Here is a 22,381-nt window from a genome sequence, read left to right on the forward strand (position 1 = left end):
ATAAATCATAAATTTTGATTTCCATTCCCATTTTGCATGTTCCCATTATACGTATCAAAAGTGAGGGAATGGAAGGGATTTTACTAACAAATTCACAACCCAAAAAACTTTATTGCGTCGTTGTAGTTGTACCTGTTTTTCGTGGTTGAATCAGAGGTTACGTAACGGGGGAGACATCTTGCGTTTTTCAGTGTGTTAAATTGCGTGTGCCAAAACCGAAACCGAAAGGGACATTTCATTTTCCTTACATGAGAAGATTGAAGTGAATTGTGAAGGATCACGTAACATGATTTATAAGAGGTAGTGAATTGTCAACGATAACTGATGAAATTAATTGTAGATATCACTGATATCTAACCTACGGATTCCGTCAACTCCACGGATTAATTTAGTTCAGCTTCAGGACCCCACATTCCAAATGCAAAGTTGGAAACGCTTATAAATAGCCTCAAACACACTCTAAAATAGAACCACATCTTAAAAGAGAGTGGAGTTGAATTCCTGGTGAAAGAGATGACGATGATAAGGGTTGTGAATACTCGTGCATGGCTTCTGCTTCTGCTCATCATGCTAATAATGTTGAGCAGCTTATCCTCTTCGACTTAGGCAGCGACAAGTACAACACCCTCGTGTATGAACATATTGGATTAATGTCTCTATATATAGTTGATGATATGATTGAATTAATGGCTTCTTCTTTGTTTTGTTTTGTTTTGTTGGGCTATGGTGATTTGCAGGCGTTCCGTTTACGTTTATGACTATAGATGCGGGGAAAGCAGCTGCAAGAAAATATGATTACATTGTCGTTGGAGGAGGAACGACTGGCTGCTCCTCGGCAGCAACGTTGTCTACCAAGTATTCAATTTTGGTAATAGAGAGGGGAGGATCTCCTTATGGAGATCCCGACATCGAGAACGCCGATGCATTTGGAAAGCTATTAATTGAGACCGACAATTACACTTCACCAGCACAGGCGTTTTTTTCAGAGGATGGAGTGAGTAATGCGAGAGGGAGGGTCCTGGGAGGCGGAACTGTTATCAATGTAGGCTTCTACAGCAGGGCTAGCTCCGAATATGTTCGTAATATGGGATGGGGTGAGGGACTTGTAGAGGAGTCGTATGAATGGGTGGAGAAGCAGGTTGCCTTCAAACCTTACCAAATGTCGCCTTGGTCGTCGGCTATCAGAGACGGCCTCCTGGAAGCAGGGGTTCTTCCCTACAATGGATATACGTTGGATCATGTGGAGGGAACGAAGATTAGTGGCTCCACCTTCGACAATAGAGGCATAAGACACACAGCAGCAGATCTTCTCAGGTCTGCCAATCCCAACAATATGGTAGACCTTTTGAATGCTACCGTCAGCAGGATTCTGTTCGAAGGTAATTCATTCAAACACATGATGACATTAATGTTTCTAGTTTTATATTTCTCCTACACATTAGTTGTTGATAATAAAGGTTAGACTAATAGATTGGTATCCAGATCTGTAAATATAGATTGAGTGTTTTGAGAATGAATTGGATCATGCAGAAGCGAAGGATAGCTCCTCTCGGAAGCCGAGAGCCAGTGGAGTTGAATTCATGGACCGCCATGGTCGGTCTTATCAAGCTTTGCTCAATGAAACGTCAAGCTCCAGCGAGGTAATCCTTACTGCAGGAGCCTTAGGCAGCCCCCAGCTGCTCCTCTTGAGCGGAATTGGCCCATCCGAACATCTAAAAGAATTCAATATTCCTCTAGTTCTAGATGCGCCCATGGTAGGCCAAAGGGTTCAGGACAACCCGCGTGCATCCGTAAACTGGCTATCTCACCAATTCTACACCATACAAGTAGTGGGTATCCTTAAAGCCTCTCAAAATTACATCGAGTACGCGAGCTTCTTTGTAAATGGCAGTGCATCCCCAAACGGCCCCAACAATAATAACGTCGTTTACACTGAAATAATTGGTGAGAAGTTGGCATTTCCATTATTTGCAGTTACGCAGCAGGGATCCTCGAGACAATCCGTCTGTTCGATACAACTACTATTCTCACCCTCTGGACCTCCAGAGATGCATGCAGGGCGTGAGGGTCATAGACAAACTCCTCAACTCACCGTCTCTGCATAGATTTAATGCTAATTCCACTCATGACTTCATTTTCATTGGGCCAACGTTGCCAAAGAACATATCGGACGACGCAGCCATGGCACAGTTCTGCCGTGATACGTTGAACACAATATGTCATTACCATGGAGGATGTGAAGTTGGGTCTGTGGTCAACGAGAGGTATAAGGTGATGGGTGGATGCCACTTACAATGCTTTGGGTGGATAAATACCATAGGTAGATGCCACTTACAATACCATGGGTAACTACCATGGGTGGATGCCACTTTCCATTCCAATAAAAAAAGTAATGCATAAAGAAAAATTACATTTAAATGTGCTCTTAATTTGACACATTGTAACTTTTCTCAAATCAATAAACTCCACCAATATATCCTCCTCCTCTTTTTTTTATTTTATTATTATTCATTTATTTTCATAAGGCGACAAAATCTATCATGACTAAGTGTCAAATAATAGTGAGGGCAACCATCACTAGGTGTTATCTATGTCTAGATAAAAAACACTTTCCCTGTAAATGACTTGCTAGTGCTTCTTAAGGTGACAAACTTCTACTCCTTATACATGTTTCCTTTTGTTCAAGGAAGGTGACTTCTTAGCTAATTTAAATAGGTTTTAGGTCTTCTTCGAGGATCAAAAAGTCGCTGTAACTTATATAATATCCATAATAAAGCCAATCTTCATTATCGTCATTGCTTAAGTTATCTTTAGTGGAGTTATGTACTTTCTAGTATCTTTTAGCCTTAGTCCCATATATGTTATTAGTGACCACCTTTGGTTGCAATTTAATTGCTCATCCAAAAGATTCATCTATATTATCTTTTACATTTTTGGTTTTGAAGAGAAATGTGTATCCATAAAAAAATTATAAAACACTTCCCCTTATTTTAGATGATACTTAAAGTAAACAATATTTTGCAAAAACTCAAAACTTTATTATGTTGAGAGGTGCTCTACAACCCAGTATGGGGTGGATGTGAAGCATAAATGTTTAACATTTAACAAATTTAATCTATTGAATTAAGACTTCTGTGATCCATATCAAGTTTTTGGGACATGTTTTCAATGATAATAACATCAAAATTCATTTGTCGATGCGTTTCGAACCAAGAAGTGTGGTTTATTGTTAGGACAAGATGAAGAATCAGATCAAGACAACAAATTAAATAGAGAGACCGATCACTCAAACAGCTAGAAAGAAACGAATACTTTTGACCAAAAGAAACGACTACATTTGACTTGACTAACATAGCCGTTTCTTTTGGTCAAAAGTAGCCGTTTCTTTCCGGCCGTTGGAGTGATTGGTCTCTCTATTTAACTTGTTGCCTTGATCTGATTCTTTTTCTTGTTCTAATGATGAACCACACTTGTTGGTTCAAAACGCATGGACAAATGAATTTTGATGTGATTATCGCCGAAAACATGTCTCAAAAATTTAATATAATGTCAATGTCAACCTAGTATAGGGTAGATGTGTAACGTAAATGTTTAACATTTAACATTTTTATGTTGACTAATTTATTAAAAGTAAAAAATAAAAAGTTAAAAGTAATATAAAGCTATGTAAACATTTGAATGTTGGCTCAATTAATAACAAAAAGTTAAAGTTAAAGTCAATTTGTTATATTTTGATTTTGTTATTATATTGTGTATAGGCTTTGTTAGCATACCATGGCTTATCAATACCATATGTCAAAAAACCATAACTTATTTCACAATCAAAATATTTTATAACAATATGACATGATTATTTACCATGAATATTTACCCCCACTTTATTGTGGATATTATTAACATGCAAATAGGGATTGTTACAATAAAATGGACCAATACCATGGCTTATCAATACCATAGGCCCCAAAAACACAACTTATTTCACAATCATAATATTTTATAAATATTTAATTTTAATTCAATTTAATAAATTTTTAAATTAATTATAAGAGGAAAAATGTTATCATTAGTTTTGAGATAACTTCTCTCCTCATTACTACTAAAAAGATTCCCATAGGAATAAAATCAAGGTTTCAATAAAATAAAAAATGAGAATATTTTGATATATAAAAATGTGAAATATATAATATAAATAATATTACTAAGAACCAACATAGATCCATCTTAACTATGGACCCACCCATGAGAGCAAACAAATTGAGAGATTTTATCGCTCTCGACGCTTGATATATCTGAGGTTACGATGGATATAGGCTGGTTAAGAACTATAGACTATTTCAAAGGTAAAGATGTAATGTTTAACATTTTGGCTCGAGATAACATAGTAATAATAATAAAAACTTTATAGTTGATGGTTTTTCCCATAATATTCTGAATCCATTATTTTTTCTATAATTTATTTAAAAATTAATAATTAAACCAACCTAAATTCATTGCACATAAAAATCAAATCTTTTCTCTTTCCCCAATTTAATCGATCCATAATTTAAAAAAATCTAACTAATAACCAATTTTTCCACCACTCTTTAAACCTAATTGAAAATCATATATATTACCAACATTCTCCAAATATACATTGCTGGGCTAGGGTTTCATATTGTGATACCAATCAGTCTTGTTTTTGCTTAGGCTAGGTTTTAATGTTGTATTACCAATCAGTCTGGTCTGCCGTTCGAATCTGCTTCTACTCAGAACCCTGAGAATCAATGGAGGTAGGCTATGAAAAGCCGCTCAAAGAGAACTCCCACTGCTTGATGGGTGCGAATTCGTTCAAAACAATAGGGTTTATAGCAGAGCAGAACAGTGCTTCAAACCCACGGCGTTTGATATAGTGGTATTGTCCCGTAAGTTTTAGTGGTTGCTCCAACAACATCCATGAGGTCATTTGCTCTTCGAATTTTTCCACATATTCTGAATTCAAATTTGGAGAGAGGCTTAAAGTTTGGAGAGAAAATGGCTACATAGATGTTGTTCGGAATAGTTCAGTTGAAGAGGAATCTTAATCAGGTGTTATTGAGAGCAACAAGGGTTTATACAATCGCAGGAGTATCGTACATAGGCTCCGGAAAAATGGTTGGAAGACCCAGAGGTTAGAAAGAAAGATCTACGGTTTACAGGCAGTAGAAACGTCGTTTATGAAGGTTAACAAGCTGGAGAAAAGTGAAGATGATTAGCCGAATCCTATTTGGAACATAGAAGGTTATGAAGGTTAACAAGCTGGAGGAAAGTGAAGATGATTAGCCGAATCCTATTTGGAACAGAGAAGGACGAGGAGGAATAAACGTAGGCGAAGGACGTCAAAGGAGCTTCAGTGTGTTTCTTCGGATGGTGCCAACGGTGTATCTGCTGATCCTGGTGATTGGAAGAGCAGACAAGAGAGTATGGAGTACTCTGTCGTATCGACTCTGATAAAACAAGGAGGATGAGGAAGAGCAGGATGCAGTCAGAAAATAGCTTTAGGATGCATGATAGGAGCACAAGTTTCCTTGTTTTGAGATAGCACGCATCATAAGCATGGCTGTAAGCATTTTTTCAGGAGAAATATTTGAGTAAAATTGGATGGACAGCACAAGCAAGCACAGGAAGTCGGGACTCCATTATAGAGACATCCTATTCCAGGTATGAATTCCTAAACTGTGTTCAAATTCAACATTATTTAAGGTTCTCTATTTGGCTGGATCTATACATGATATCCTAAAACATTCAATCAAATGCACGGTTGTCTAATCTTACATATATTCGAAAGTGTCACTTTCAAGGTAACAGCTGATTCCTCTACATCGAGATACCTTGATAGGTATTTTATGCAGTTGATATCAACTTGGCTGCCTTACCTGATCATAGTTCAATATTAGATTTGCTTATGGTAATACGTGGGTTGTAAGTACAGTCCAACCATTGTAAAGCTTTGAAGTTGATCATGAAGAAATGCTGGGCTGTTGAGACTAGCTTGTTCAATGTAATTTGCTTATATTTTTGTCTTGGTGTTTTTTTCTCTTAGTTCATTTTTTTGCGCAGCTAGAAAGATCTATATCTAAATCAGACCGACAATCTGGTACCGGTATAGTACATACATTAATCCATCAGGATTTTGGTTCAGGTTGTGCCCATGTCTGGGGTTCTCCCTCCGTTTTATATACTCCATATTCCTGGGTTCAGAATTGCAGAACTTCCTTGATCCTGAAACAGAACTTCCATGACAAACAAAGGATTTGAAGCAGGTTGAGAGACTGGTTTTGTTTTCTGATCTCTTTACAGGCTTTGATCCTATATTTATCATCATAAAAGCTACCTGTAAGTAAATAGGGCAGATAGTAGACCATACAGTAAGCTGGCACTCCATGCAAGCTATAGTAGATAAGACTTGTAATCGTTTTGTTAATAGATGCACAACATCTCTCATCCCTTTTGTTTTTCATTGAGCACATGAGGTTTTCAGTGCAAAGATCCTCACGTTTCAGGTGCAGCACTGGCCCGCCCAGGCTACAAAAACCATTTCATGATACCAGTAATGATCCATAAATCTATTTTGAATTTCTTGTTCATGGCATCTCTGATCCCACCAGTCGTCAAGCTCCTGAGTCTCTGAATGAGGCTGCAGACAATCAATGTCACCCTTGTCAGCTGAAGGGTATGTTCGTTTACTCCACTGGGTTTCCTATCCAGTTTAGAACTTGCTAGAGCAGACTATAGTTCTGTTGCTTGGTTTGCAAATGAAGTGGTAATCTTTCTACTCCTTCTGTAGAGAAGTCTGTTTCTATTGCTAGACCTTTGATCCAGTTTACTTTATTTCAGGGGAAGCAATCTTTACTGGATGCTGTTTCATTCAATATATAAACTATAGTTTCAAAATATCCTTCAATTACTATTGAACAGAGAATATTGGATCTGCAAAAATTAATTCCCTTGACATCATTTCTGTTCGGTTATTTGTTGCCTTCCCATTTGAATTTCAGATAATTGAAAATTATTTTTGGTCTTCATTATTTCTGTTGATATCACCACCAGTATGCTCACCTGAGTTTGCACTAGAAGCATTGCCAAATTTTAATTTATACCTCTTTGACACAGGTGGGTTCGAAGGAGACTGTGGACTGCTTGTACCCAAATCTGTCCATTCATGCAAAACAGAATCTAATCTTCTTGGAGTAGGAGATAGTATTTTGTTCAAAAGGAGAAAGAGACTCTAGGATATCTTGGGTATCTTGGGCGATGTGCTCCTGTGTTTCTTGGATGGTTCTCATCTGATTTTCATTTTAGCTCAAATTTGGGCTGGATCCTATGGCTTCGTGTTAATTATTTTTGGGTTTGGTTTTTATTCTCTCTTAGTTTTTAAATAGGTCATAAGTTAAATGACATGAAAAAGGAGTTGACTCTGCACTATGCAGATGGAATTTTGATAATTTATGGGCCATGGACCTTTTGGCCATTTGCTCGAGGTTTCTTTAATTGCCTATGGAAAAGTGCACTTTCACTAAAATTGACTGTTTGTTTTGACCAATCAAGTGCTGCTGGATGTTGAAACAAGATATATAGTCACTCTCATCTGCTTTTCAATATCTCTTAGAAACCTGAGTTTTTCAATGATAACCAAATGAATGTTGCAATGTTGGGTCTAAATCATCTTCCACAAAAATGTTAAATTCTTCTTTGAAAAGGTGTAGGTATGCTTGCTTGCTTGCCTTCTACTCTCCTCCTTTGTGTGGCCCAAAAGTAATAATTCTAAATTCGTTTCTATGCTATCCTTTCCCATGCTATCCCTACATGGTTCCATGGAATTGTTTCTATGACTATAAAGACCTCCACTGACCTATACTAAAAAGTATCCTACGCTACATCATTTGTGAGGATTTGTTTATGATAGCATATAAGCCCGAATATACTGTGCTCTTTATATCAATGGGGTGGCTAGAGGGGTAATGGCCCTCCTACTAACCATAATAGTTGATTGCTTGTGGGGCAAGTGTGTTTACTTGATCGGCCTTCCCGTCTACTATGGTGAAAAAACATTTAATTGGCAATAGCCTCTGATATCCCTTTAGCATGTTATCCTAACATATTGTTGATAAATTAATTGTTATTAATGCCAAAGGGATGTCTAGTTGAAGAAGAAAATTGCATAGTCTTAAAGAGGAGTTTAAGCCCTTTCCAACGAGTATTTGCATGCCTCCTAACTTGTTGAAGAGAAATTAAATTTTTATGTTGAAATATATCTATTTTTGGTAGATAGGCTCATATCTCATGAACTTTGTGAAGTGAAGAAGAAGCACTGGTTTTGGTTTCTGGTTTCTTTGGGTTTTGGGTTATGGTTTAAACTTTATAGTGACACTGTTCAGTGTTGATCAGATTTTGAGGTTTCCTTTTGAGCTATCCTTGGAGGACAGAACTTGTCTTAACTCTTGCACATATCTAGTCCTAAATTTGGCCAGGCATTGGAGGAATTTTAGCCTATCTACAACTCAGAATTTTGGCCTCTTTTAGGCCTACAGCAGACAAGAGTTGGGCCCCTTTATGTGAATTTCAGCCCTGTGGAAAAACAAATTCTAAGGCCTATGAAATTCGACCCTGAGGCCAGAACTTCGGCCCCCTTTTGTGGCCTGTGGTATCACAATTTGAGACAGGGTTTTGGCTTCCTGTCACAGCTTGGGTTCTGAAGCAAAGAGGTATATTTGGGCCTGGTTTTTTAACCTTATTTGGAGTAGGCTTTGGATAAATTTTTGAGGAGACTTTGGGTTATTTTTTGGACAGACATTGGATTAGTTTTGAAGACCTTTGTGTTGGCATTATGGTACAGGATTGGAGCTATGGCATAGGTGTTGTCCTTGATGGCAACTCTATCTGGTGACAGATCTCAGTTCAGGCTTTCAGAATGAAGGAAAAGTCATATACACAGGTTCATCTAGACAAAGTCGCGTATACACGCGGGTTGGATGTTTCGAAGGCGCGTATGCGTATACACGCACTTTCATGCAAGGAAAAGTGCGTATATGTTGGAAAACTTACCTTTGGTCCGTGGTAGTTAGTCCTTGGTATTTGAACCTAAGGTTTTGGACCATGGTATCTCGTCAGAAGTGTTGCCCCCAAGTATTGAGCCCGTGGTATTGTGTTATTATGGTTTTGGATCGTGGTATTGAGAAAGGCCTAAGACTATAAAAGAGGGAGGAGATCATTTGGCAAAGCATCTTTGGAATCAATTGAATATCTCACCTGTGCTAGATCTGAAACTTTTGTTATTGGGGATCTGGGTTAACTTGTATTTGATTGTTTGAAATAGCAAATTATCCTTTATAGATCTGTACGCAGGTTCAGTGAAGCGAAGACGCGTATACACGCAGGTTCAGCAAAGGAAAACGGCATATACGCAGGTTGCTCCACATACAGGAGCGTATACATGCACGTTTCAGGTTGTTTAAGTAGCGTATATGTATTTTATTGTGATCTAGCTCCCTCTGTTTGTTGCTACAGTGTTCTGGGTTTAGAATTTGGTATATGGTCACTATTACTGTGTTCTGGGTACAGCTATCAGAGAAGTGTTAATTGTGAATCAGTTTGTTCGGTTGAAAAGGAGTTTGGGTAAAGCAGAAATTTTGATGATTGATTGATGTTCATGGATCCAGTCTGAAAATTTATGAAACGTGGTCCCTAGAAGAAAGAGAAAGTTATAGCCTTCAGTAGGCCAACACCTACGTACTAGTATCTTGGCTAGTACAAGAGCTAAGGGGGTTGTAGCTCCCTTCCAGGAGAAGCTGGAAAACAAGAGAGGGTTGTAGCTCTCTGCAGGTTGTAGCCTGCGTACTGGTAAAGGACTGCACCAGTACATTGTAAAAAGAAGTTTCTAATTAAAAGAAGATAGAGACAAATTGCAGCAGGTGGTTTTCACCCACATTGGGTTTCCACCTTATATCTTGTGTTCTTGTGTGTGTGACTATCTTCTGTTCTGCTTTTATTGGTCTGGTTACTGTTTATTTCACTCAGATACACAGATTAATAATCAAGATCTGAAAGATAAAGTAAAATATAAGTTTGCATTGTATACGCGGGTTTCATTCTACATAATTGCATATATATGTGGGTTTGAATAACTGAAGTAGCGTATATCTTCTGAATTTTGAAAAGGGAATATTTGGCTTAATAATACTGATTCACCCCCCCTCTCAGTATTATTTCCAACAATTGGTATCAGATCCAGGTCCTTCTGAAGGAGCTTAATCGCTTGAAGGAAGATCCATCATCATGAGCAACTACGAGAGAGAAGCATCTGTCAGGCCACCGATCTTTGATGGGACAAACTTTGTATATTGGAAGGTAAGAGTTATTGCTTATCTTCAATCTCTTGGTACAGAAGTCTGGGATATCATAGATACAAGGTACACTTTTCCATCAGCAACTCCTACAGATCCGGCTGAGAAGAAGAAATATGAAACAAATGCAAAGGCAGTCAATACCCTATTAGGATGCCTATCTCAATCAGAATTCGTGAAGGTTATGCAGTATAAATCTGCAAAAGAAATATGGGACAAGATTGTTTTGAGCTACGAAGGAGATGAACAGGTAAAACAAGCAAAACTTCAAACACTCAGGATTCAGTATGAAAATCTCAGAATGCACAATGTTGAAAGTGTGGCTAACTATTTCCTTCGTGTAGATGAGATTGTTAATTATATGAAAAACTTGGGTGAAGAAATAAAAGAGGTTGTTGTGGTTGAAAAAGTTCTAAGATCTTTGTCCCCTAGGTTTGAATCTAAAGTTTCTGCAATAGAGGAAAAGGAGAATCTACGAAATCTTACCATGTCACAGCTACACGAGATTCTAACTGCTTATGAAATGAGGAAAGGAGGACCATCAGACAGGAGAGAAGCAACTTTCAAGGCTTCAGGCAAAGGAGACTACTATGAGTTAGGACATGCATCAGAAGAGGAAGAAGAATCAAATTTTGTCAAGAATCTTCAACGGGGTACTGGAAGATTCAGAGGTAAGTTACCCTTCAAATGCTTTGCTTGTGGGAGAGTCGGTCACTATGCTGCCAAATGTCCTCATAAGGATAAAGGGAAGGAACCTGTTAGATGGAACAAGAAACAGAATGCAACTAAGAAAAGTTACTACACTCATGAAGATAGTGATGGTCTTTCAAATAGTGATGAAGATGAACGAGGTAATAACTATAAACTTTTAATGGCTTTTGAAGATGATGATGACATGGATGCTATAGATGTAGATGGTTTTTATGAAGAAATTTCTAGACTCAAAGTATGTTTAGAAGAGAAGAATGTGACCATTGAGACTTTGCAATTCCAACTTGATGAAAAAGAAAAATTTCTTGAGAAGTTAGAATGTGAAATTGTTGGCCTTAGAAAAGAAATTGAGAAAACAAAGGCTCTTAATCTTAAATTTGTTAAAGGATCTGAAACTCTGGATGAGATTATCAATGTACAGCGTTCTCCACTAATCAAGACAGGTCTGGGGTATAATGGAGAAGCATTTGAAGCATCCACCTCAAAGAGTTATCTCGATGCAGCAAGGAGGAATGTGCAAAAGCCCAATGGAGATCACCAGGTAAAACAGGGACGAATTACATCAAGAATAAACAAAGACTACCAGGTAAATCAGGGGCAATCCACCTTAAGGGTGAACAAAAGCTACAATCAGCCACAGGTAAGATCTTCTCAATTTGCCTCAAGAATGGATGACAATAGAAACTACAATCATATGGCTGGTAGATTTGATAATCGCAGAAGTTTCTTCAATGGCCAATGTTTCTCTTGCCATAACTTTGGTCACAAAGCAGCTCAATGTGTTTCCTATAAGACAATCATGACTAGAGAAGCTCAAAAACAAAGAAGTATGACTGGAATTACGAAAAGGACCTATAATAACTTTTCGGCCCTTGAAAATGAAATTGAATGTTCTATTTGTAATAACTTCGGTTATGAAGATTCTGGTTGCAGGAGCAGGTTTCGGCAGACAAAGGAACAAGCCTCAAGCACCAGAACATGGAGAATAAAGGAACCACAACCAGAAAGATGTGGGATAGATTTTTATGCAGAATGACAGGAAAATCAATGGTACATTGACAGTGGATGTTCAAAGCACATGACAGGTGATAAAGAAAAGCTTGAATCATATAGTGTTTTAGAAAAGGGAAAGAAAGTCTCTTTTGGAAATGATACCCTTGCAGTCATAAAAGGAAGAGGCACTGCTCAATTGAAGGAAAAGGTCAAAGCTGGAAATGTTTTGTATGTTGATGGCTTGAAGCATAATCTTCTAAGTGTCAGTCAGATGTGCGATCAAGGAACCGAGGTAATATTTCGATCAAATGGATGTAGTGTTCGTGATCTTGATATAGGAGAAACAGTGATCAAAGGCAAAAGAACTCCAAATAATTTATACATATTTGAAGAAGGACAACAACGATGCTATTTGAGCAAGGATGATGAACACTGGTTATGGCACCGGATGTTGGGGCATCTAAGCTTTTCACAAATAAGGAAAGCATGCAAATACCAGGCAGTTCGTGGTCTTCCAGATATCAAAATTCCAAACAACACAATATGCAAATCATGTCAGTTTGGTAAGCAAACTAGAACTAACTTCCCTGAGAAGGAAGGATCAGCTAGCAAGCCTCTTGAACTAGTTCATACAGATGTATGTGGTCCATCTAGGAAAAGGTCACCTCGAGGAGAAGAATACTTTATATTATTCATTGATGACTTCTCCAGGATGGTTTGGATAGGACTTATGAAGCACAAAGATGAAGCATTCGAAAAATTCAAATCTTTCAAAGCCTTGGTTGAAAACGAATCAGATCACAAAATTAAATGCCTCAGGTCTGATAGAGGTGGGGAGTTTACCTCAAATGAATTTTTCGATTTTTGTGAAGAACATGGAATAAGAAGGGAATTCTCTACAGCTAGGACTCCTCAGCAAAATGGAGTAGTGGAAAGAATGAACAGAACGGTTCAACAAATGGCTCGTGCTATGCTTTATGAGTCTAGAACTCCCACAACTTTCTGGGGTGAAGCGGCTTTTGCTACGGTGGTTATTCTCAACAAAACAAATGTCCGGGTAAATAGCACTCAAACTCCTCATGAGCTTTGGTATGGTGAGACTCCTTCGGTAAAACATTTCAAAATTTTTGGAAGCAAATGCTATATTAAGAATAATGATGAACATCTTGGCAAGTTTGAACCTAGAGCAGATGAAGGCATTCTTCTTGGTTATTCTCCCCACAACAAAGCATATATATGTTACAATAAAAGACTTGGAAGAATTGTTGACAGCATTGATGTTGTGGTTGATGAAAAAGGAAACATTCCTAGGCAAGTAAATTATGAAAATATCGAAGAAGATGAAGACTACCCTCCAAATCAGACCGATGATGAAGAAGAACCTCAAGAGGCACCAGAGGAACAGATGAGGATAGAAGAGAAGACTCCATCCAGGTATGTTCAGAAGAATCATCTAGAATCTCAAATTTTGGGGCAGAAAGAGGCAGGTATACAAACAAGAAGAACAATTGCAGAAGCCTCAAGCTATTTGGCTTTGCTCTCCTCCACTGAACCACAAAATGTAAAAGAAGCAAGCAAAGATGAATGCTGGGTCAAGGCAATGGATGAAGAACTTGAGCAAATAGAAAAGAACAACACTTGGGAGTTGGTTCCTAGACCAAAAGATAAGAATGTCATAGGGACAAAATGGATCTTTAAAAACAAGTTGAATGAAAATGGAGCAGTGATTAGAAATAAGGCCAGACTTGTGTGTAAAGGGTATGCTCAACAAGAAGGAATAGACTTTGAAGAAACTTTTTCTCCCGTTGCTAGACTTGAGGCCATCCGAATGTTCCTTGCTCTCTCAAGCTTTCAGAAGTTTAAAGTATTTCAAATGGATGTGAAATCAGCCTTTTTGAATGGAGACTTAGAAGAAGAAGTGGACATTTAGCAACCAGATGGCTTTATTCTTGGGAATGATCCAAATCTTGTATGCAGACTAAAAAAGGCTCTCTATGGTCTTAAACAGGCTCCAAGGGCTTGGTACTATCGTTTGGACAAATATCTTCATCAACAAGGATTCTGAAAAGGATTAGTAGATAGCAATCTTTATATAAAAATTGAAAATGACAAATTGCTAATACTTGTTGTGTATGTAGATGATACTATCTTTGGCAGCAATGAAGAAGCTATGAGTCAAAGCTTTGCCTTGGTGATGCAGAAAGAATTCGAAATGTCCTTGCTTGGAGAACTAACATGCTTTCTTGGATTGCAAATTCAACAAAATGAAGGCAATATCTTTTTGTCTCAAACCAAGTATCTCAAGCAGATCTTGAAAAAATATGGCATGGAGGATTCAAAACCTGTGTGTACCCCTATGGTTACAGGACGCAGCCTTAGTGCAAACGATGAATCTGCAGCAGTGCATCAACCAACCTATAGATCCATGATTGGAAGTCTTCTTTATTTGACAGGTACTCGACCAGACATCATGCATGCAGTGGGAATAGTTGGAAGATTTCAGGCAAATCCTAAAGAAACCCATCTTCAGGCAGCAAAGAGAATTTTCAAGTATCTTCAAGGAACTCAAAACTATGGCTTATGGTATCTTAGAGATACAGATCTCACTCTACATGCTTATACAGATGCAGATTGGGCTGGAAGCGTGGATGACAGAAAGAGCACAAGTGGTGGAGCATTCATGGGTTCCAGATTAGTAGCTTGGTTAAGCAAGAAACATAGTTTGATTGCTTTATCTACAGCTGAAGCGGAATATGTGGCCGCTGCATCTTGTTGCACTCAACTTCTTTGGATGATGCAAACCTTGCAGGACTTTCAAATCACTTGTACACCACCTATCTCCATCTTATGTGATAATACAAGTGCAATCAACATTTCAAAGAACCCAGTCATGCATTCAAAAACTAAGCACATACCAATTAAGTATCATTTTCTCCGGGAACAAGTGTTGGAACAAAAGTTCAAGTTGGAGTATGTACCTTCTAATGAACAAGTTGCTGATATTCTCACCAAACCACTGCCCAGGGAGACTTTTGAATACCTCAGACAAAAGCTGGGGGTAGTTGATGCATCATCTTGCTGTTAAATCCTGTCTATTTCAAAGAAAAATGGGTGTACGCAAGTTGCCTGAGGAGGATCCACGTACATACGCAGGTTTGTGCAGAGATAGTCGCGTATATGGAGGCTTGATGGATATCAGTAGGAATAGACTATCAGTACGCACTTTCATGCAAGTATACGCATACGCACTAGTCTGAAAATTGATTGATGTTCATGGATCCAGTCTGAAAATTTATGAAACGTGGTCCCTGGAAGAAAGAGAAAGTTGTAGCCTTCAGTAGGCCAACACCTACGTACTAGTATCTTGGCTAGTACAAGAGCTAAGGGGGTTGTAGCTCCCTTCCAGGAGAAGCTGGAAAACGAGAGAGGGTTGTAGCTCCCTTCCAGGAGAAGCTGGAAAACGAGAGAGGGTTGTAGCTCTCTGCAGGTTGTAGCCTGCGTACTGGTAAAGGACTGCACCAGTACATTGTAAAAAGAAGTTTATAATTAAAAGAAGATAGAGACGAACTGCAGCAGGTGGTTTTCACCCACATTGGGTTTCCACCTTATATCTTGTGTTCTTGTGTGTGTGACTGTCTTCTGTTCTGCTTTTACTGGTTTGGTTACTATTTATTTCACTCAGATACACAGATTAATAATCAAGATCTGAAAGATAAAGTAAATTATAAGTTTGCATTGTATACGTGGGTTTCATTCTACATAATTGTGTATATACGCAGGTTTGACTAACTGAAGTAGCGTATATCTTCTGAATTTTGAAAAGGGAATATTTGGCTTAATAATATTGATTCACCCCCCCTCTCAGTATTATTTCCAACACTTTGAAAGCAACCCTAGAAGTGGTCCCTTGAAGCAAAGTTGAAGAATCTTTGTGAAGTAGACTTGGAGAGTTTTAGAGCAGAGTTTTAAGTAGACTTGAAGAACCATTTTGAACAGACTTTGGATCCTCTCTTGGAGCAAACTTTGAACAGATCTTGGAGCAGAGTTTGAACAAACCTTGAAGATTTATTGTAGCAACGTTGTTTTAGCTTTCTTGACCACTTGTTGGAGGAGATTTGAAGGTGTTTTTGGATAGAACTTGGTGACTCGTTGAAGAAAACTAGAAGACATCATTTTGTAGCAGACTTTGGAAGAATTCCATCTTTGTGTAGCAGTTTTTGGAAGAATTCTTTGAAGGATTTCGTGCAAACCTTAGAAAAAGACTTGAAGGCATCCTTGGGCAAGTTTTTTAGAATCTTTGAAGCAAAATTTGGAAAACATTTTGGAGAAAATTTTGGAAAGCATTTTGGGGTATTTTTTCTCCATGGATGTTCTCTACCACAATAATTGTTTAAAGATGCTCACCATATCATTGATCACTCTCTTTTGTGCCAAAACAATGGAACTTTGATAAACAGGCATGGTCGAGATGTCAGATTTAATGAATAACATTCTGCCTCCTAAGGGTAGTGATTTGTTTGCCCCATTGCTGATTCATTCCTTATTTTATTGGTAGAATTTATTTATTTCTTTGCAATATGTCTTTTAACTGATAGAGGAAATCCCAGGTAAAACGTATGCATAATATCTTCTTTTAAGTCTCAACATTGTCAGGATTTGTCTTTTCAGTCCCAACGTTGTCAGGATTTGCCTTTTCAGTCCCAACATTGTTAGGATTTGCCTTTTCAGTCCCAAGCTTACATTCATGAAAGAAAATTGATTTGTCTATGTTAATGGTAGATGGTCTGGCCTATGGGTCTCTTAAATATTTTGATGGCATTGTTTATTACTTCAACTTCTTTTGGATTGTCTGATCCTAAAAGTAGTGTATCTTTCAATGTTATCAACATTCAAAACCAGGCTGGTCATTGAATCGGTAGACCCCTTGAACTGGGAATCTGTAAAAAAACCAGATGAAAATAGATTGACCAAACATACTTAAAGTATTAAAAAAACCCATATATATTCATGTGCATCCATATACATTCAAGCGATTTATATGCAAATATGAATTTTTTTCCGTTTATATAGCAAGAGTGCATAATACCAAAATAGCACCCAGTGCAATGCATCTATGAAGCAAAATACATCAAGATATAGGCTCTAAATGGCCTATGGAGTAAGCATAGTACTCAACCCCTACTTGCATAACCAGTTCATCCAAAAGACAGAATAGTAATTGCACATCCTTCACTTGATTAGATGCTTCTACAAATTTAAAAAACATGATGTCTTTTGGGCAAGCAATTAAGAGATTTAAAATGGTGTAAGTTTTTCCATCAATCCATCCTCTAGAGACAATTGTGCATCTTATTTTGGTCCATGGGTGCTTGTACTCTGTAAGGTACTCTTTTATTCTTTGGACCTCATTTTGTAGAAGTGATCCCCTAATATCATGAAAACCAAGGCCTTTGAAGCCTGAATCACGTGCAGTCATAGCATTAATCAGAGGTTGATAATATGTAGAATTAGCAACATTGAAAGGTATTATTGCATCATACCACCATCTAGCAATGCATTCCCAAGCAACTTTCTTCTGTTTGGTATCAATGGTGGGTTGGGCACTAGGGGTGGTGTGAGGTACAAAGAAATAGTCAAGATTTCTTGCACATGCCCTTCTCAAAGTAAATGAACTAGGGCCAGAAGCTCATCTCCAAGTCTAATAGGGAAACTAGAGGAATCTTCAAAACTTGGGATATGTGCTTCAAGATCAGGGTTGATGAAAGGAGCATCATCATTTTTTACTTTTGTCGATCTCCTTTTTAACTTTATTGTTCTTGCTCTTGCTCTTTTCTGCTAGGTAGGCTCTGATCAAACCCATCATATGATTGTTTAGGTCATCAAAGACTTTCTGACAATGTTCTACTTGGCCTCTACAATGAGTTGTGTTCCTTAATTCTATGGATTCCTCCACCTTCAATCACCTTGCCACAGTAGTTGCAAACATTTTTGAATTTTCCATCATCATTCAAATGTTAATGTAACTATGTTGGATCATTGTTGCTTTTAGGGGCAATGACAACCTATAGAACAACAAAAAAAGAATCTGCATGCAAAGCCCTAGCAATTCTTACTTTTTAGGGAAAAAAATTAAGAGAAATACAAGAAAAAATAAAATAGAAATTTGCATAGAAATCCCTAGCTTTCTAGGGTGAGAAAAACAATAATTTATGATAGATACAAATAAAAATTTAAATCGAGATCTGCATAGAAAGCCCTAGCAATTCTTACTTTCTAGTGTTAAACAAAATATTTTCTAAGAGAAAAACAAGGAAAAATTAAAATAGATATCTGCATAGAAAACTCTAGGTTTCTTTTTAATTCATAAAGAAACAAACAACATTTTTTAACAGAAAAGTAGAAAATGATTAGGTGCATTGACATACTTGGAGAAGCCTTCCAAAAATTGAGAACAATTGTTGCTCCAAACAACAGCAAAAATCTGCTCTAAAAATCTATCCAAAACCCCTTCTGTCACCTCCAAAAATAGCTGAAAGTAACTCCACAATTTTTGACAATTTTTTTTGAAGAAACTTTCAATTTCTTCAACAAATTTTCTGTAGCTCATCTCTTTAACCACCAGCTCCCCAAATCTGCACAAAAACCTCCCAAGAACAGCCCTGCAAAATAGCAAATATCTCTCCAAAACCCACTCAAACATCTCAATTCAAGATATTCAAGAAACTTGAATGAATAGTGTGAGTGAAATAGATGAGGCGACTTTAAATAAGTTTGAGAGTGGCTGGAGTTTCCATTTTTGTGGGCCAGTGGCCAAGTAAGAGAGAAAAAAGAAAAATCAAAACAAGCCCCTCGTGTTGTGTTGTATGTGGCCTTATCGAACCGATTGGTTCAGTGAAATTTGCTGGTTAGGTACCAGACTTGCCAAAAATAGTTCCTGAGGCCAGTCCGAACCAGTTTTGCCCTCCAACCAGTCGCACTGGCCAGTTCAGACAAACTCAGTCCGATTTTGATAACACTAGTATCATCTTCAAGTTGAAAATCCGAAATAGGGTTAGATGACATTTTTGAACCTTCCAATTGTTGTGATGATAGGCATAGAGATTATTTTGCTTAGGGTGTTAATTTTATCAACCTTGACGACTGGCAATTTATTACCTATCAAATCACTTCTAAATTTATTAATTGTGGATTTGCTGAATAACAACATTGTTGGAATTTTAATAGGTAAATAGAAGATAAAAACAACGGAAGCAAAATTTTACAATGTCATACACATGCACATACAAAATTATGCCTTTCACATCTGTAGCCCGTTAACTTTAGTTTTATAGCATATAAGGCTTTCCTTCTTGGCAAATTAAATGCCCACTGAGAAAATTACAAACAACAAAGCTTGGAAACTTTCCAACTAATAAAACCTTTTTACTGCTTAGTTCTGCAGCAAAATTCTGCGAAACCTGTCCGTCAATCTTGTTGGCTGCTGGATTCTTTTCCCTTGTTGCCCCTCTTGTTCCCTTCCTATGGAATCTGCACACTTGAATGAATGTTCTCCACCCAATCACTGAGATCCTCACTATTTCACTATCTTGTGATCACTTGATGTGTCTTTTCACTTATCCTTGCCTTGCTTTTGTAAGTTTGAGTTATTGTTTGAATCCATAGCTATAATCTCCAAATGAGTGATGGTTAAGATTAGATCTCAACTTTATTTGAGATTTATCTAATCACTAATGCTAATTACTTTGCATTGCATTAGATTAATTCACTTTCTCTTGTAAAAAAGGAAATTACTTAAATAATTTCTTTAATTAAAGTAATGTGCTAAGATTAAAAGTCCTTTGGAGGACTTCCACATGTATAGACGCTTAGGCCTTTGTGGAAGTATCTATACGATACTATCATCATCAACAGTCCCTCTTAGTGAGGAAGGTACTTATGGAAGAACCCTTTGGAACTAGCTTTCCTTTTGATTTTGGTACATTGTCCCATGCATCATCCTTCACCATGGCTTTGCTTAAAACCTCCTGGTCTGTTGCCTCTTCAGTGACGCTATTGATTAATGTCATTTAATTCAAAATTTATTTGAAGGCTTGCTCTCCTTTAATGTGCTCGTAGGAGTATCCCTCAATGTTTGCTCAAACCACCTAGGTCTCCTGACATAATTGGAAAGAGCTAATGACTGCTTTCTACTTGAGGTAGACTTCTCGAATTGCAAGTTTATGATTGTTGTTTTCTAGCTTCCTCCTCTTCCCCACAAGCACATGGATGTATACCGGAGAAGTAAAGTTCCTCAAGTTTCCTATCTCTGACTCCAACCCTGTGAAAGTTTTCTTAGGAGTTTTGTCCCCCAATATCTTGTGAGGACTCCTGTTTGGCACAAATATCGCAGTGTTACATGCTTTTGCCCAAAGAAACATAGGCAGATCCTGGATATGTACCATTGCGTTGACAAAATTAATGATGGACCGTTTCTTTCTCTTTGGACTCCCATTCTAGTAAGAGGGTTGGATGAGACTATCGTATCCTTCTTGATACCAGCGTCCTTGCAGAAATTCTTGAAGTCATTGGAGGTGTACTCATCCCCATTGTTCGACCTCAAGACCTTGATCTTCTTGTCTATTTGGTTCTCTACCTGGGCCTTGAAGACCCTGAACCAATTGGAGGCCTCATCCTTAGTCTTCATGAAGAAGATTAAAGCTTTCTTGGAATAGTCATCAATTAATTCGATATAGTACAACACTCTTACACTTGCACCACCAATATTGGTAAACGCACATATGAATGAATGAGATCCAAGATCCCCATTGACTTACTGTTGCTGCTTTGAAAACAGCCTTGGTATTCTTGCCAAGTTCACACCCTTTGCAACACTCTGCTAGTCAATACTGGAATTTGGGAAACCAGTGACAATGTCCCTCAGGATTGGCAACAGTGTAGCACAAGTGTCCCAACCTCCTGTGTGACGAATCACATAAGTTGTCACTACTATGTACTCATGTACCAAAGCCTGAACAGGTTTGCCTTTCAACTTGTATAAGTTGACCTCACTACCCTCAATGGTCACTAGTGTGTCTAGGCTAGGATCTTCTTGATGGATGAGCACGTACCCATTCTCTAACATGACCTCATATCCTTTGTCCTCCATCACCAAGACTGAGAGGAAATTCTTCTACAATTCTGGTACAAACAACATGTCCTTGGCTTCCAACGTATCTTCCAACTTGAGTTGGAACTTTCTCCATTAGACTGCCTAGCAACTCCGATGCTTTTGTCATGTGGCATGATGCAGTAGTGTCCAAGTACCAAGCTCTTTTGGTGATGTTGCTGGTAGATAGACAAGACACCAATGGGAAGTCCTCGAATTTTGCTGCAAATTCATCAAGTTGTACCTTTGTTGATGTGAAGTTGGGTCTTTGGTCAACGAGAGGTATAAGGTGAAGGGTGTTCATAACCTGAGGATTGTGGATTCGTGAACGTTCAGAGACAATCCTGGCACCAACCCACAGGCAACCACTATGATGCTCGGCAGGTAATTAAAATATTTTTAACATTACAATGTGGTTTCCATCGCTCTCTCTGTAAACGGAAGTGGATGTCGAATATAATATTGGTGTGGTGCGTGAATGCAGATATATAGGAGTGAAGATTCTACAAGGGTGGGCTGAATGAAGAAACCTTCCTCTTCCTCGCTGACATTGGCAGAAGCAATGCGTGTCGTACGTTGTAGAGCAGCGTCTTTGTTATTATTATAAGTATTGGCTTCACGTTAATAAAAAAGGCTCGAGCAGATGTCGGGGATTTAGTTTTAACCTTCGATTATTAGTGCCATTTAAGAACATATTTGTCGTTTGTATTTCTTGGAATTGTATGGAGTGGAATTTCATTTCACTTTTAAAATAAAAGTTAATTAATTTCTTTTTTACTTATTTCATTGTTTTAAAGCAATAATGATAAAAAAAGTTATATATAAACACTAGTTTATATAATACTTAATCTTTTACTTAGTTTAAATATAGTTAAATTAAAGTAAAATTTCTGAATTTAAGTGTGTTAAAGTTTAGAAATTGGTAAATTTAGATTTTATTCATTGTTAAATTGAGGTATTTTGTTAAATTGTAATTATGCATTGCTAGTAAGTATGAACAACATTGTTGCCTATTTCATTTGTTCAAATATGAATTCATCTACCATAAGTGAGTTATGACCTAGAACTACTGAACTACTTTTGAATAGTTATTCCTTTTCTTCTTCGTATGTGAGAAAACATGTGAATAACCCAAAAGCATTTGGCATCAGTCAAAGTTCAACCCTTAAAAAAC

The 22,381-nt window shown here is 37.7% G+C and overlaps 1 pseudogene across 1 annotated transcript; it reads left to right on the plus strand.

Moving 5' to 3' along the window:
- Nucleotides 1-545: 545 nt before the first annotated feature.
- On the plus strand, nt 546-21,832 carry LOC149216027 ((R)-mandelonitrile lyase-like; annotated as a pseudogene). Its single transcript, XR_016250079.1, has 5 exons — nt 546-606; nt 738-1,379; nt 1,531-2,264; nt 21,490-21,591; nt 21,692-21,832. The product of XR_016250079.1 is annotated as a (R)-mandelonitrile lyase-like (transcript).
- The last annotated feature ends 549 nt before the right edge of the window (nt 21,833-22,381 follow it).

The sequence above is a fragment of the Pinus tabuliformis genome, chromosome 1_1 (assembly GCF_031772625.1).
Source record: "Pinus tabuliformis cultivar Carrire ecotype Pingquan chromosome 1_1, CPIR1, whole genome shotgun sequence".
NCBI lineage: Eukaryota > Viridiplantae > Streptophyta > Pinopsida > Pinales > Pinaceae > Pinus > Pinus tabuliformis.